This window comes from Dromiciops gliroides, chromosome 1 (assembly GCF_019393635.1).
Source record: "Dromiciops gliroides isolate mDroGli1 chromosome 1, mDroGli1.pri, whole genome shotgun sequence".
Lineage (NCBI taxonomy): Eukaryota > Metazoa > Chordata > Mammalia > Microbiotheria > Microbiotheriidae > Dromiciops > Dromiciops gliroides.
Window position 1 is genome coordinate 362977580 of NC_057861.1, and position 13360 is coordinate 362990939.

Consider the following 13360-nt stretch of genomic DNA (forward strand, 5'->3'; position numbering starts at 1 on the left):
ATAACGGAGTTATCCGAGTGCATATTCTTCAAATATGTGGACAGGATTTTGGATTCCTGTAGCAAAAAATTATCTGGAGATATTTAGTGTTGATGTCTCCAAATCTGATGATAACAGTTTCTTGCATAGAAGATATTTTAGAAAGAGAATAAGGATGAATAGAAAGTTTGCTTTTTTGTTCATTTAGGAAATTATTTAGACACACATATAAAGACATGCATGCATACATACATACATACATACATACACACACAATTTGTCCTGGTCCTTGATGATAGTTAATAGTAGAAAATAATATTAGGGGCAGCTAGGTGGCGCAGTGGATAGAGCACCAGCCCTGGAGTCAGGAGGACCAAAGTTCAAATCCGGTCTCAGACACTTGACACTTACTAGCTGTGTGACCCTGGGCAAGTCACTTAACCCCAATTGCCTCACCAATAATAATAATAATAATAACAATAATAATAATAATAATAGAAAGTTTGGCATTGATAAATATCTGATTTTTGATCCAGCCTACCTCTCATCAAGGGCAAATGTTATTTCATCTCTTCAGAGGTGGCCGTAGGATGTACATAAATGGGTAATGGCAATCTCCATCCTTATCTTTAAGAAAGGTTATCATTATATTTATCTGCTACATCTCATATATCTTTAAGTCTAGGAATATAATATTTTTGGGGGGTGGGGCAGCAAGAATACATGCCATTGTCTTTGATTGCTTTCAAGACATGAATAATATATACCCTAATTTCAATAGCTTAGTTTCATCCCACAAAATACTAGTTATAGAAAAGCTCATCATAGCATTTACAAAAACAAATGACTAAACAGAAGTCAGGAAAATTATATAGATTAGAATACAACAAAACTGTACAAATACAAAGGATTTGCAGAGAGCAAGGATAAGAATAAGAACAATAATCAATTCAAGCAAGCAAAGAGGGAAGAATCTCCCCAGGAAAAGTCTGCTCTCAGTAGTCTCTAGACTTGCAATGACTATAAGTCAAGATACTTGACAGCAATCTTTATGCACCCTACTTGTCTGAAGCTCAGAGGGCCCTGAAAGCCATTTAAAAGTTTACACTTGTCGACTGCAATCATATCCCTTGAATTTCTTTAATGAAGTGGCCTCCAACAATTTCCTTTCCATAGTTTTCTTGCAGTCAGTCAATGCTTCTGTCTTCCTCCACACATACATGTCTCCCTCTGTAAAAACCATTCAATATACCTGCTATACCAGTATACCTTTTTATTATGGGTTATAAGAGCAATAACAAACTTTGCCCAAGGCACTGAAAAGAAAATATTGCATATTTACTGTACTCCATTTAAAGGTTTATAAAATGGATTGAAAATACTATGGATCTGACTTGAAATACATAAATACTCCCTCTAGGGTTGTCGAAAAGGATGAATAAGAAAAAGCAATTTCTAATTTGAATTTAAATAGTGTCTTCAAGGAATTCGTTATTAGTCAAAAAATGAAAGCATGTAGTTATTGTTTAATTTCTTTTGTTTTAATCCTCAAAGTGTTTTATTCATTTGCATGTGTTTTTAATAGTCATGACATACATAGCATATATAGAATAGCCACTGATCTTTGTTTCTATAAGAGACTGATAATGCCTTAAAGAAGTATAATACAATGGAAACGACACCTTTTGAGGACTCAAGAAATTTAAATTCTCTTCCCAGTTCTGTCATTAGCTCATTATTTGATTTTCACAACTTCACTCACCTTCTCTGCAACTTAGTTTTGCTATCTCTAAAATGGTGATGGGAACAACCACCCTATCTATATATTATGAAGGGTAACTGTAAGACAGAAATGAGACAAACAATATAAAAACATCTGAAAATGGTTTTAAATGTGCTCCATAAATATATCAGTATTATGAAAATTCCAATAGCTCATGAACAATAGTAACAATGGTAAGTAAACAATACAGATATATACATACATATGTATATACATACATGCATGCACATATATACATATATATTGCATTTTGAAAAAATAGATAAAATAAGTTGAAGTCTGACTGTGTAGGTGAGACTATATAGTTATCTAATTGAGAAAGGTTTCAATAATTGTAAATGCATCTGTACTGTATTTTAAAATATAGTAGTATATTGACAATATCAGTCACTTCTGCATCATCATATCTGGGACATGCTTAGTAATAAGAACAATATGAAATTTGAGAAAGATCCATTCAGAGAAATACTAAGTTTCCAAATTTCATGGATTCTAAAAAAAAATAACTGATTGTCTGCCAAAGCTTTCTTGACATCTCTTTTCTACTTTCGTGTGATAAAATACCATGGGAATGGCTGACTTCCTGTTGGTATTTCAGCTCTTCCATTTTTATCCCAAACCAAAAAGACCATAGAATCAATGTAAAAAGTATTAAGAAAAAACTGGAAATGGAAGACATTTATACATTAAGAGATTTTGGAAGTTATCACTTAAAACATAGCCTTTTACCTCAAATAAAAAAGAAAATTAATTGTTATTTTATGTCCCCTAAAATGAATGATTGGCTATGCCTAACTTCTCTGAAAAAATATTCTCTAAAAAATGATTTAGTTACTCTTGCCATCCATCCCTGAACTCAAAAGGAAGAAGTGCCTTTTCCACTAATCTCAATGCATTTAGGCATAAATAGAGACTAAGTATAATTATCATTGCACATTTTCTATGTCATGGTGTGGGAAGGCAAATGGGGAGCATATGAGAGAAGGACACCAATGGAAGGCTATGTGTACAAAAGAAAAAAAGATGCCTTTTTTTTGTAAAAGATTGATTCTGTAATTAACATGGAGTGAGGAGACCATTGTTTTATTTTCATTTAGAAGCCCCAAATTTATATGTAGCTGGGGTGTGTCTACACTTTCTACCCCTATCCTCCTGCATTTGTGAAGAGCAGCAATTTTTGGAAAAGGAAAAAAAGAAAATTAATTCGAGGCCAATATTTCAAGGGACCTGGATCTGTGCTTGGCCCTGGGTCACTGTGGAATGTTAGATTTATAACAGGAAGACTATGCCATCATGGGTATAGCCTCTGTAACATTTATTTTCAAGGTATTTCCATGTTAAGGGAAACAGGGATGGTCAGAAGACAATTCAAGTTTATGAATCTGAAGGAGTAGAACACAATCCAGAGACACAGAACTCGTAAAATGGGATAATTTAGGTGCCTGTAGCCCTTAATTACATAACTGAGAAGTGTAGAATCCAGCCATTGCTATTTGAAAACAAATGATAGTTTTTCCTAATTGCCAGCATTTGGGAGGTCCTGCACTGAATTAAGAGCAACCAAGAACTGAATCCAGGAGAGCACACACTACTCAAGCTGGCTGATCAAATTGATATGAACTGCAACCCAGGTATGAAAAGTAATAGATAGTCTTTGTTGTTGTTTAGTCATTCAGTCATATCTGACTGTATGTGAACCTATGGACTTTTCTTGGAAAAGATACTGGAATGGTTTACCATTTCTTTTCCATCTCATTTTACGATGAGAACTGAGGCAAACAGGGTTAAGTAACCCAGGGTAACATTGCTAGTAAATGTCTGATGCTGTATTTGAACTCAGATCTCCATGCTTTCATAGCTGCCCCAATATGTATGCACATGTGTTGTATGGTGTGTGTATATGTGTATGTGTCTACTGTACATGTATGTATGTATATATACCTATACATATTTTTCAACAATCTCAAATTGCAGACATTACCACTTGATGAAAGTGAAGAACTAAGAGCCCTTTTTATGAGGGTGAAAGAGCAGAGAAAAATAGAATTTTCTTTCTTAGATCTAGAATGAAATGTAGTATAGATTATTTAAAACAAGTTCTCATGGAAATTGAGGAAACATCAAACAAATAGGACAAGTACATGTGTGTTTTTTGGTAGAGTGCTATAAGAGAATGCCACTTTAAAAAGAAAAGGAAGTCGACATCTGTTTTAATACCTCTGTGATTAGGAATCCACATTTGAAAGGACCAAACTAGCCCTGCTAGAAAAAAAGTGTATAGCTCACTAACACTCAATAGTATTGTAACGATTGGAATGACGCCACCTGCTGGATACTTACTGTAGAAGAGTTCTGCCCATGAAGCGAAGGTCTTTGAGGGCAAGACCAGGAGTCTTTTCTTTGGCGGGGAGGAAGTGACGCAGACTAGTGGGAGGAGGAAGGAAGAGGCTGGCGCTGACTCTGGGCTCTTTCCTCTGGACTCTGGCGGAGAAGGGAGCTAGAAATGTGCTCTCCCTTTAATAGATAGGAATCTAGGCCTTTTTCTCTCTCTTTACCAAATTCTTATTCTCTTTAATAAATGCTTAAAAGTCTAACTCTTGCTAAAGCTTATAATTTATTGGCGACCACTCATTAGATATTTTAGACAGACTAGCTAGAATTTTAGCCTTAACAGAATAAATAAAGAAGGAATGAATGATCGAAAGAATGAATGAATGAGTGAATGACTGCATTAATGAATGAATCAATAGATAAATAAGTGAATGAATGAATAAATAAATATATGCATAAATATATATGGGTGTATGTATATATACACATATTTTCATGTCAGTCTGTTAGAATTTATTAAGATGAAAGTTTTCTACCAACATTTTAAGGCTTTTGTGTTTTTGTACCCTACTGTGCCTCCTTTTAAATTTTCATCTCCTTAAATTAATCAAATTATTTAAACTGGGACATTTTGAAAATGTTTTACTTTTATAGTCTCTGTACAAGCAATGTATATTCTTGCTGACACAAAATGCTGTGATTTAGTAAAAATATCCAGGAAATATTAAGATCAAAAGACTAAGTGTTCAATTTTAGGGGTTTTTATATCCAAGAATCAACCCCATATAAATAGATAATGTGGAATATGCAAATTGAGGTTTGATGTTAAAAATTGTTTGACTCAGTGGGGACTTAATTAACATACTGTAATGATATATAGGCTGGCAGTCCAAACCTCACTTCTCACTTTCAATCAGGCATGCTGGCTTTGAGCAAAAGATTCCCAGGGCAATGTAAGCACAAATCACAGCCCCCAGTGACATAGCCAAGAATGTGCTACCTGCTGAGATAAAAGTGACATCTTTTATTTTCTCCTGAACAGAAGGACATAATGCACATATGAAATGTAGCCATAAAACTAAATTGATCACTTGTCAGGAAAACACCACTGTTTTCTGTTAAGTGGGGAAAGAAACCTGAAAATAGATACAATAAACCATCTGCCACTGGAAGCCACCATTAATACTTCTGTCAGCACTAAGAACTGTATTGGTTAACAGTTTCAGAACTGCCATATGTACAACAATGCTACACCTCATAGAACAGACATAGTTAATGCTTGTTAGGGATTGGATACCTAATATTTAGATTAATAATTTCTTCATAATGTTGGTTCCATTCCATTTTAAATTATATATAAAGAATATAGAAGCTGAATGGTTACATGCCTAAACATTTTAATAAGCAATGGAAAACATGTAGTATTGTATGTTCTAGTGGCATCAGGAACCATATTTGAATACAACTTGGAATTGTGCTAGTATCTCGGACTGTTTCAGAAGGTCAAATGCCACTCTAAAGATGCATAAAAATAAGGTTTTAGAAGTGGGATGAAAGTTCACAAAGGAAGATACAGTTAAACTATAATTGTCTATGATGACTTTCAATTAAACAAAATATCCTTTATCTTAGCTTCATTACCAGTGCTATTTTTAAACCCGCAAAAGATGTCCACATATGGAAAACTGATTTAAGGTAAGAAAAAAGCCGATAAACATTTTTTTAAAACTAGCTAAAATTGAATATGCTAATTTAACCCTTCCTTATATGGATATAGTCATGCCTAATGTCATATCGTCTTTGAAATTTTTCAGTCATACTTTTTAAATGTTTGAAAATACTGTTTCTTAATACCACTCCCATCTTTGTTTATTCAAAGAGACTACTAGATATACATTAAATGGAAATAGGTAAAATTGAGTTTTTTAGTAATTCAGAGTTTAGCCAGGCTAAAAGTACCAGACTCTAGGAATGATTCCATTCCATTTTTCTTTTCTTTATGTATTTGGTTAATATGCCTTTCATTTTAAAAACATATTCTTCAGCAGCCAGGTGGTGCAGTGGATAAAGCAATGGCCCTGGATTCAGGAAAACATGAGTTCAAATCCAGCCTCAGACACTTGACACTTACCAACTGTGCGACCCTGGGCAAGTCACTTCACCCTCATTGCCCTGAAAAAAATATCCTTTCTTGCTATATCCATTTCTCCCTACCTTTGCTCTCTCTGAGCCTCCGTTTCTACATATGTAAAATGGAAAATAGTATTTACCCTACTAGAGTTGTTATGAGAATCAAAAGGGGCAATATATGTAAAGTGCTTTGCAAGAGTAATTTACAAAATTCTATATAATCGTAAACTCTTTCTGATCCCCTTTTGCCCAAATATTGGTTTGTTTCCTTTTTTCTTTTTTTCTTTTTTCTTTCTTTTTCTTTCTTTCTTTCTTTCTTTCTTCTTTCTTTCTTTCTTTCTTTCTTTCTTTCTTTCTTTCTTCTTTCTTTCTTTCTTTCTTTCTTTCTTTCTTTCTTCCTTTCTTCCTTTCTTCCTTTCTCTCTCTCTCTCTCTCTCTCTCTCTCTCTCTCTCTCTCTCTCTCTCTCTCTCTCTCTTCTTTTTTTTTGTGGGGCAATGAGTATTAAGTGACTTGCCCAGGGTCAGACAGCTTGTAAGTGCCAAATGTCTGAGGCCGGATTTGAACTCAGGTCCTCCTGAATCCAGGGCCAGTGATTTATCTACTACACCACCTAGCTGCCCCGTTTCCTTCTTTCTGTTAATCCTTTCTACTTTTTTCCCCCTATTCTCTCATTTTTATCCCTGTCACTCTCTTGGCACTTGATTCTTTAAATAGATTTTGAATCCTGCTATCTCCTGCAACCCCAGCTTCCAAGAACCCCTATTCTATGTCTGTCTACTTTGTTTTTGACCTGTGAAGTAAAAGGATGAACATTTGTACTATTTTGGGGAAAATCATCTCCCAGAAAAGAACAACAACAACAACAACAAAACAAACCCATAAACAAACAAACAAATGGAATTATGGGGTTGTATCTATATAGAATCAGAGGCTATAATTTATTCCCCTCCTTAGTGACTGAGGAACTTGAGGAACAAGAGGGCTTCTATCTTTAAGGAGACCTCTGCCATCTCAGAGACTACAAAACAGATAAATGCTTCTCTCTCCTCCCACAGCAACAAACTTGATTTTTATCAACTTCTATGACTCTGATGCATTAACACTCCTTTTCTACCACCAGCCCCCACCATTTCTTCTCAGCCATGAAATGTTATGGATTCACTGTATCCTCTAAGGCATCCCTAAAGCTAGCAAAACCCAATTTTATTCTAAGAAGCTGAAATTGTTACCAGCAGAGAAATCTTTCTGAGCACAATGAAAAATTTCCTTCTTTCATTCTGACTACTCTATTTGACCTCAAGTCTCTTAGACATGATACTGGGTGAGATATTCCCTGTTCTCTCAGGGTGTGTAGGCTGAGAAAACTCACGCAAAAATACCATGGATTACAATTATTTTGCCTATATACATTTGTACCTTGCAAACTCAGTCTGTTCATGACCCTTAACCTTTAGCCATCCCTTTAGACTTTGCCAATACTTTCCCAAACTTAGACGCTGAAAAGTATGTTTCCCTTCCCTCATAACACTCTTGCTTTCATCACTATGAAGTCTATAGGACAAAAATAATAAATTAATTAATTTTGAAAATTTTCCTTCAAATTTTTCCTATATTTTCTCCCCATTCATCAGTTTGGTGTGATTTTTCTTCTAAAAGTCCATGACCTATATTCAATGAGAAGTGTAAAGAATATTTGCATATTTCATATAAATATTTACAAAAATTGCAGAAAGGAGCACCTTTAACAATTCACAAAGATAATCTAGCAACACTGCTGGAGAAAAATAAGAAAATCCAAAATTACTTTACAAAATACATCAGCATATGTTATATTGCTTTATTTTTGCATGATTTATACAGCTTCAACCCTAGGAAGTCAAACTTTATTTTCAACTTTATGTAAAGGAGTTTGGGACAGGGATTGGAAAATTGATTTCACTGGTACAGGGAACTTTGATAAGGAAATTTCTAAAATTGTAGGTTGACACATTCTATGTGATTTATTGTCCCAGAGAATTATCTAGAATTCTCACTATTGAGATGTCAAATGACTTGAATGAATGTCAAAAAACATTTATTTATTAAACATTTTTTCACGTGTAAAGCACCGTGCTAAGTTCTGGGGATACAAATAGAAAAGAAAGATAATCACTGCTCTAAAGGAGATAAGTTTCTAATTATCAACAACAGATACAAATCAGATGGAAAAGTTTCATGGTCCTTATGGTGAAGCAGTAGAGCATACAGTAATGCCTCTTCATGAGTGCCTGATTAATTAATTCCTTTACATTGATAAAACAATATCATTTTCTAATTTTGACCCATTTGACAATGTCAAGGAATTTAATGTCAAGACCTTTCTTTTTTGAGTCTTTAGCAGCTGTGGCTATTGTATTTTCAGGGGCAGTTGCCAGGCTGCATCTGCCCTAGGACTGCTTTCCAGGTTGATGGCTGCAGACAATTGACTAGGTTATTCAGTGAGTATATGTCAGAAGTAGAACTTCAGTACAGGTTTTCCTTGCTCCTGGCTTTACAGCAATAGAAGATCCTTAAAATGAAAAGTATCTGTACAGGACTTTCTGCCCAGGTGTAATGGCACTTGAGATGATGGTGAAAGTGCATCTGATGGTAGAGAATAATCACATACTGAAGAAAGGCTCATAAATCTGTGTAGCCTTTTGCAAAAATATCTTCAGTACTTTATATAGATGCCAGTTTATGTCAGCTATTAAATTTTCAATGTGAGCATTTACAAGTTAAAAATCAGCAAATTTTCCAGATTAATGATTAATTTGTTGTTTTGTTAATTGTCTAGATTCAACAAATTGATGACAATGTTAAAGAAGATTAAACGTAAGTGCATGTCATTCGTTCATTTTTTTTCCTTTGGAGAGCAACTTAGACTTTAAAATGTTAAACATGTAACAGCACACTGCTTCCTGTGATAAACTTTTTTGAAGACATGGATAATGGCAAGCATGGATAAGTTGGAATCTTAAAAATTTTATAGATTTCATTGTATTTAAATTCTTGATTTTAAACCTGATTTTTTTTTAGGTATAAAGGGATAGAATGATCATTCAGAAAGATGGATGAGGGGGCTTGTATCCTATTCCATCAACTGAGTTGGGTATTTAGGAATGAAACGCCACCTATTGTAGACTTGGTGGTCAAGGTCCTGAAACAAGATTAAGGAGATTATCACTAAAGTTCCTAAAGCTTTATAAGAACTTTTTCCTCATGTTTTTTCCTGACTTCAATAGTATAATTGATATCATATTGCTTGCCTCCTCAATGGTGGGGAAAGTGCTGGAAAGAGGGAGAAAATACAGAAATAATTTTTTTAAAAGTTAAAGCATACACAAAGGCAAAAATATTGTTCGATGAAGAACTGTGAATGACTTGACTATTCTCAACAATACAATGATCCAAGACAATCCCAAAAGACTATTAATGAAACATACTATCTACCTCAAAAGAAAGAACTGATATTGATGGAACAGACTGAAGCATGCTATTTTTCACATTCCTTCATTTTTTTCTTTTAATCAAGTTTTTATTAACAAAATGACAAATATGGTGATATTTTACATAATCATATATGTAGAACCCATATCTGATTGTTTGCCACCTCAGGAAGTTGCAGGAGAGGGAGGGAAAGAGGAATGAAAATTGGAACCCCAAACTATAACTAAAAATGTTTATTATTTAAAAATTTAAAAAATAAGATAAAGAAGAGAAAAAAATAAGATCCATAGCTCAAGAGTTGTTGTCATGGGAGGCAGTATCATGGCTGGGAGATGAATTGTAATATGAAAGGAATAGCAAGAGAGCCAACATGATTTGATTTCAGACGAAGTACATGAAAGTAAGATATTAAGAAGATTGGAAAGGTAGATAGGTACCAAGTTATGAGGGACATTAAAAACTAGAATGTGGGGGCAGCTAGGTGGCACAGTGGATAGAGCACTGGTCCTGTATTCAGGAGGACCTGAGTTCAAATCCAGCCTCAGACACTTTACACTTACTACCTGTGTAACCCTAGGTAAGTCACTTAACCCCAATTGCCTCACAAAAACAACAACAAAAAATAAATAAAAAACTAGAGTGTGTGCCATGCTTCCATTTTTCAATGATGCTTGTATGTACTTGTGGGATTGCATACCCTAAATTTAGATAATTTCTGCTATTGCTTTGAGGTTATTATGTCAATTATTTTTCTATTAAAGGCAAATACAACAGTGGTTTCTCAAGAGACATGGTCTTAGGAGAGCATATTCATACCTGAACCTGAACCTGAGATAATCACCTATAGCAGACATCCTGTAAGTGTGAAGTTGGGCGGAGGCAGGGGAGAGGGGGAGGGGGGATCCCCAGAGACGGTTCTAAGTAAGAAAGAAATTCCTAACAATTTGATGTCCAAAGAAAGGACATACTATCCCAGGAGAAAAATAATTTTCTAGCACTAGAAGTGATTAGTCTCTATGACCATTTGACAAAGATGCTTTAGATGACTACAGGGGCAGCAGTTATACCTTATAACCACTGAGATGCCCTCCAACTCTAGGAATTTATTATTAGTCAATTCATTCATTCAACACATTTATTGAGTCTGATTACTATGAGCCGGCTACATTATGCTCAATGGATTTTACTCATCTTTTCAAGAATGAGTTAATATATAATTCATATATAATTAAGAAAATGTTTACTGCATAAATCTATATAGTTTCTTCTTTTTCTTTTAATATTTTGAAAAAAAAACCATTTTCTCCCATATTGTCCATCTTGGAATTATTGTAAGTTAAGTTTCATGTATCTGATTTTTGTGTGTGACATTTTAGATGTTTAATCTTTCTTTCTTGAGATGTAACACATCTGAGAATCAATCACTCTATTCATCAAAATAGCAAAGAAAATTATCATGTCTTTTAAAAACAGAAGACTCAAGGTCATATATAATGGACAAAATAATTCCTTAATCTTCCATCTGAGGCTCTCACACTCTCCTTGGGGAGAAAAAGTGTGAAGATTAGCAGTTGTAAGTAGTCATGTCACAGCTCCCTTTAGAAGGCTGGTGAAAGTGGGGTTTATTTTACAGATACATTAAACTTTAGCATATGCAAAATTCCTCCTGATAAAAACTAAAAACTGGAAAATAGAATTTCTTATGGGATTTAAAATTTGGGAACATTAAAGGCAAGGGTTTTTTTTTGTTTTTGTTTTTGTTTATAGAATTTTGAAAAGCAATATCATTATTTCCCCCTTTGTGCTGTTTTTATAAAATTAAACATGATGTGAACAATGATATAAATTATAGATTTGACTCACTGACAAATATTAATATCTTTCATAAAAAGATATCCATTGGAAGTTAATTAAAAGATGGAAACAGAGCAACATTAATAGTGATGATACTTGCAGCTTGTGATTCTGAAGTCCAAACAGATGCACTATAGAAATAGTGTTTAGCTTAAAGAGTTTGTGCCTTTAGGATGGCCTGCATTCCAGGATCAAATGAAATACACAGTCTGTCTTACAAATGCTTTATGGTTCTGTTTTATTGCCTTTATCTAATTAAATTACATATAAAGATAATTACACCAGTGTTGGGTTATTTTGAACAGCAGCTATGCAGGGAAAGAATGGAATAGTTGGTAGGTTGAGATGTGAATCATGATATTTGATTGGTGGATAAATATGTATGTCTAGAATGAAATCAGCACCAGAAGTAATTAAATAAATGGAACAGAGATAGTAAATGATTGAAAACCAGGCTCCCACAATAACTGACTGAAGGAAACAAGAAATTTGGCTAATATCCACAGTACTCACCTTGAGGCAATCAGAAGTTTCAATTTAATTTAACGTTGAGTAAATGAAATGAAAATGTAATCATCTACACTATAATAAGCACTGTCCAGGTTTCACAGGCATACTACAGTGTAGTCAGCACCATAGCTCACATGGTGATCAGAAGAAGAGGTATAAGGAAACTCTCAGTGTCTCCCTGAAGAATTTGATATTGACTTATGAAACATGATAAACACTGGCACAGGACTATGTACCAGAATGGCATGCTCACATCAAAGAAGGCACTGTGCACCATGAGCAAGCAGAATCATAGAAACACAAATAAGCTACACAAATCAGTCATTTCCATTCTAAATGTTCTAACAGACCACTTACACCCAATTTGTGGTAATGCTTTCTGAACTCATATTGGATTGATTAGCCACAGCTGAACACAGTACACTAATGACATTATGATACCATTGATTTTCTTCCAAATTGAACAATGAACAACAATAGGTACTAAGGGAAATACCAAGATTGATAATTGATGGAACTTCCAACAATTATAGGGAATATGGCCAAAAAGCATAGACATGTTTACAGGTAATGACAACTCCAGACACTAGATAACAGCACCAAAACTATGTTGGTGATGACACATATCAGTAGTCTTTTCTCACTTCTTAGAATCATTGATTTGGGGTTGTAATTGACCTTAAGGGAAAGTATTAAGTGCCTACATAATGTGCCAGGCATTGTATTGTGGTAAAAAATGGAAGTTTTAGCCGAATCATTTGAGAGTTGAGCGCATGCTACTGAAGCAGCTTTTGAAGGACCTCCCTTTTGGTGACAAACTTCTAGCACACCTATTTCCCTAATTGGTATCCCCTTTTGTTGTCTAATTAATTCCCAAGCAATAAAAACTAATCCCTCACTGATTAAAGCTCAGAGGCTTCTTTTTCTTATTGGTCTGGGAGATATATGAGGGAAAAGTTAAAAGGGGAAGTTTAATGTTCGTATATCCAATTTTAAATTTCACAGTATTATTGTACTAACTTCTGAGGAAACAAAGACAAATGTGAAACTGTCCTTGTGCTTAGGAAACTTGTATTCTACATGAGAAAAATTGCATGTGAATACATGATATATAGATAGAGAGATAAATAATATCAATATAGAGGGTAGATAAACACACATACATGCATACATACATACACACACATTCACACATACATGTATACAAATCTATAATGTATGCATTTATGCTTACCTATATGTACAAACATGTGCATATACATGTACATATATGTACACAGTAAGTATACAACACAGTGTGTATG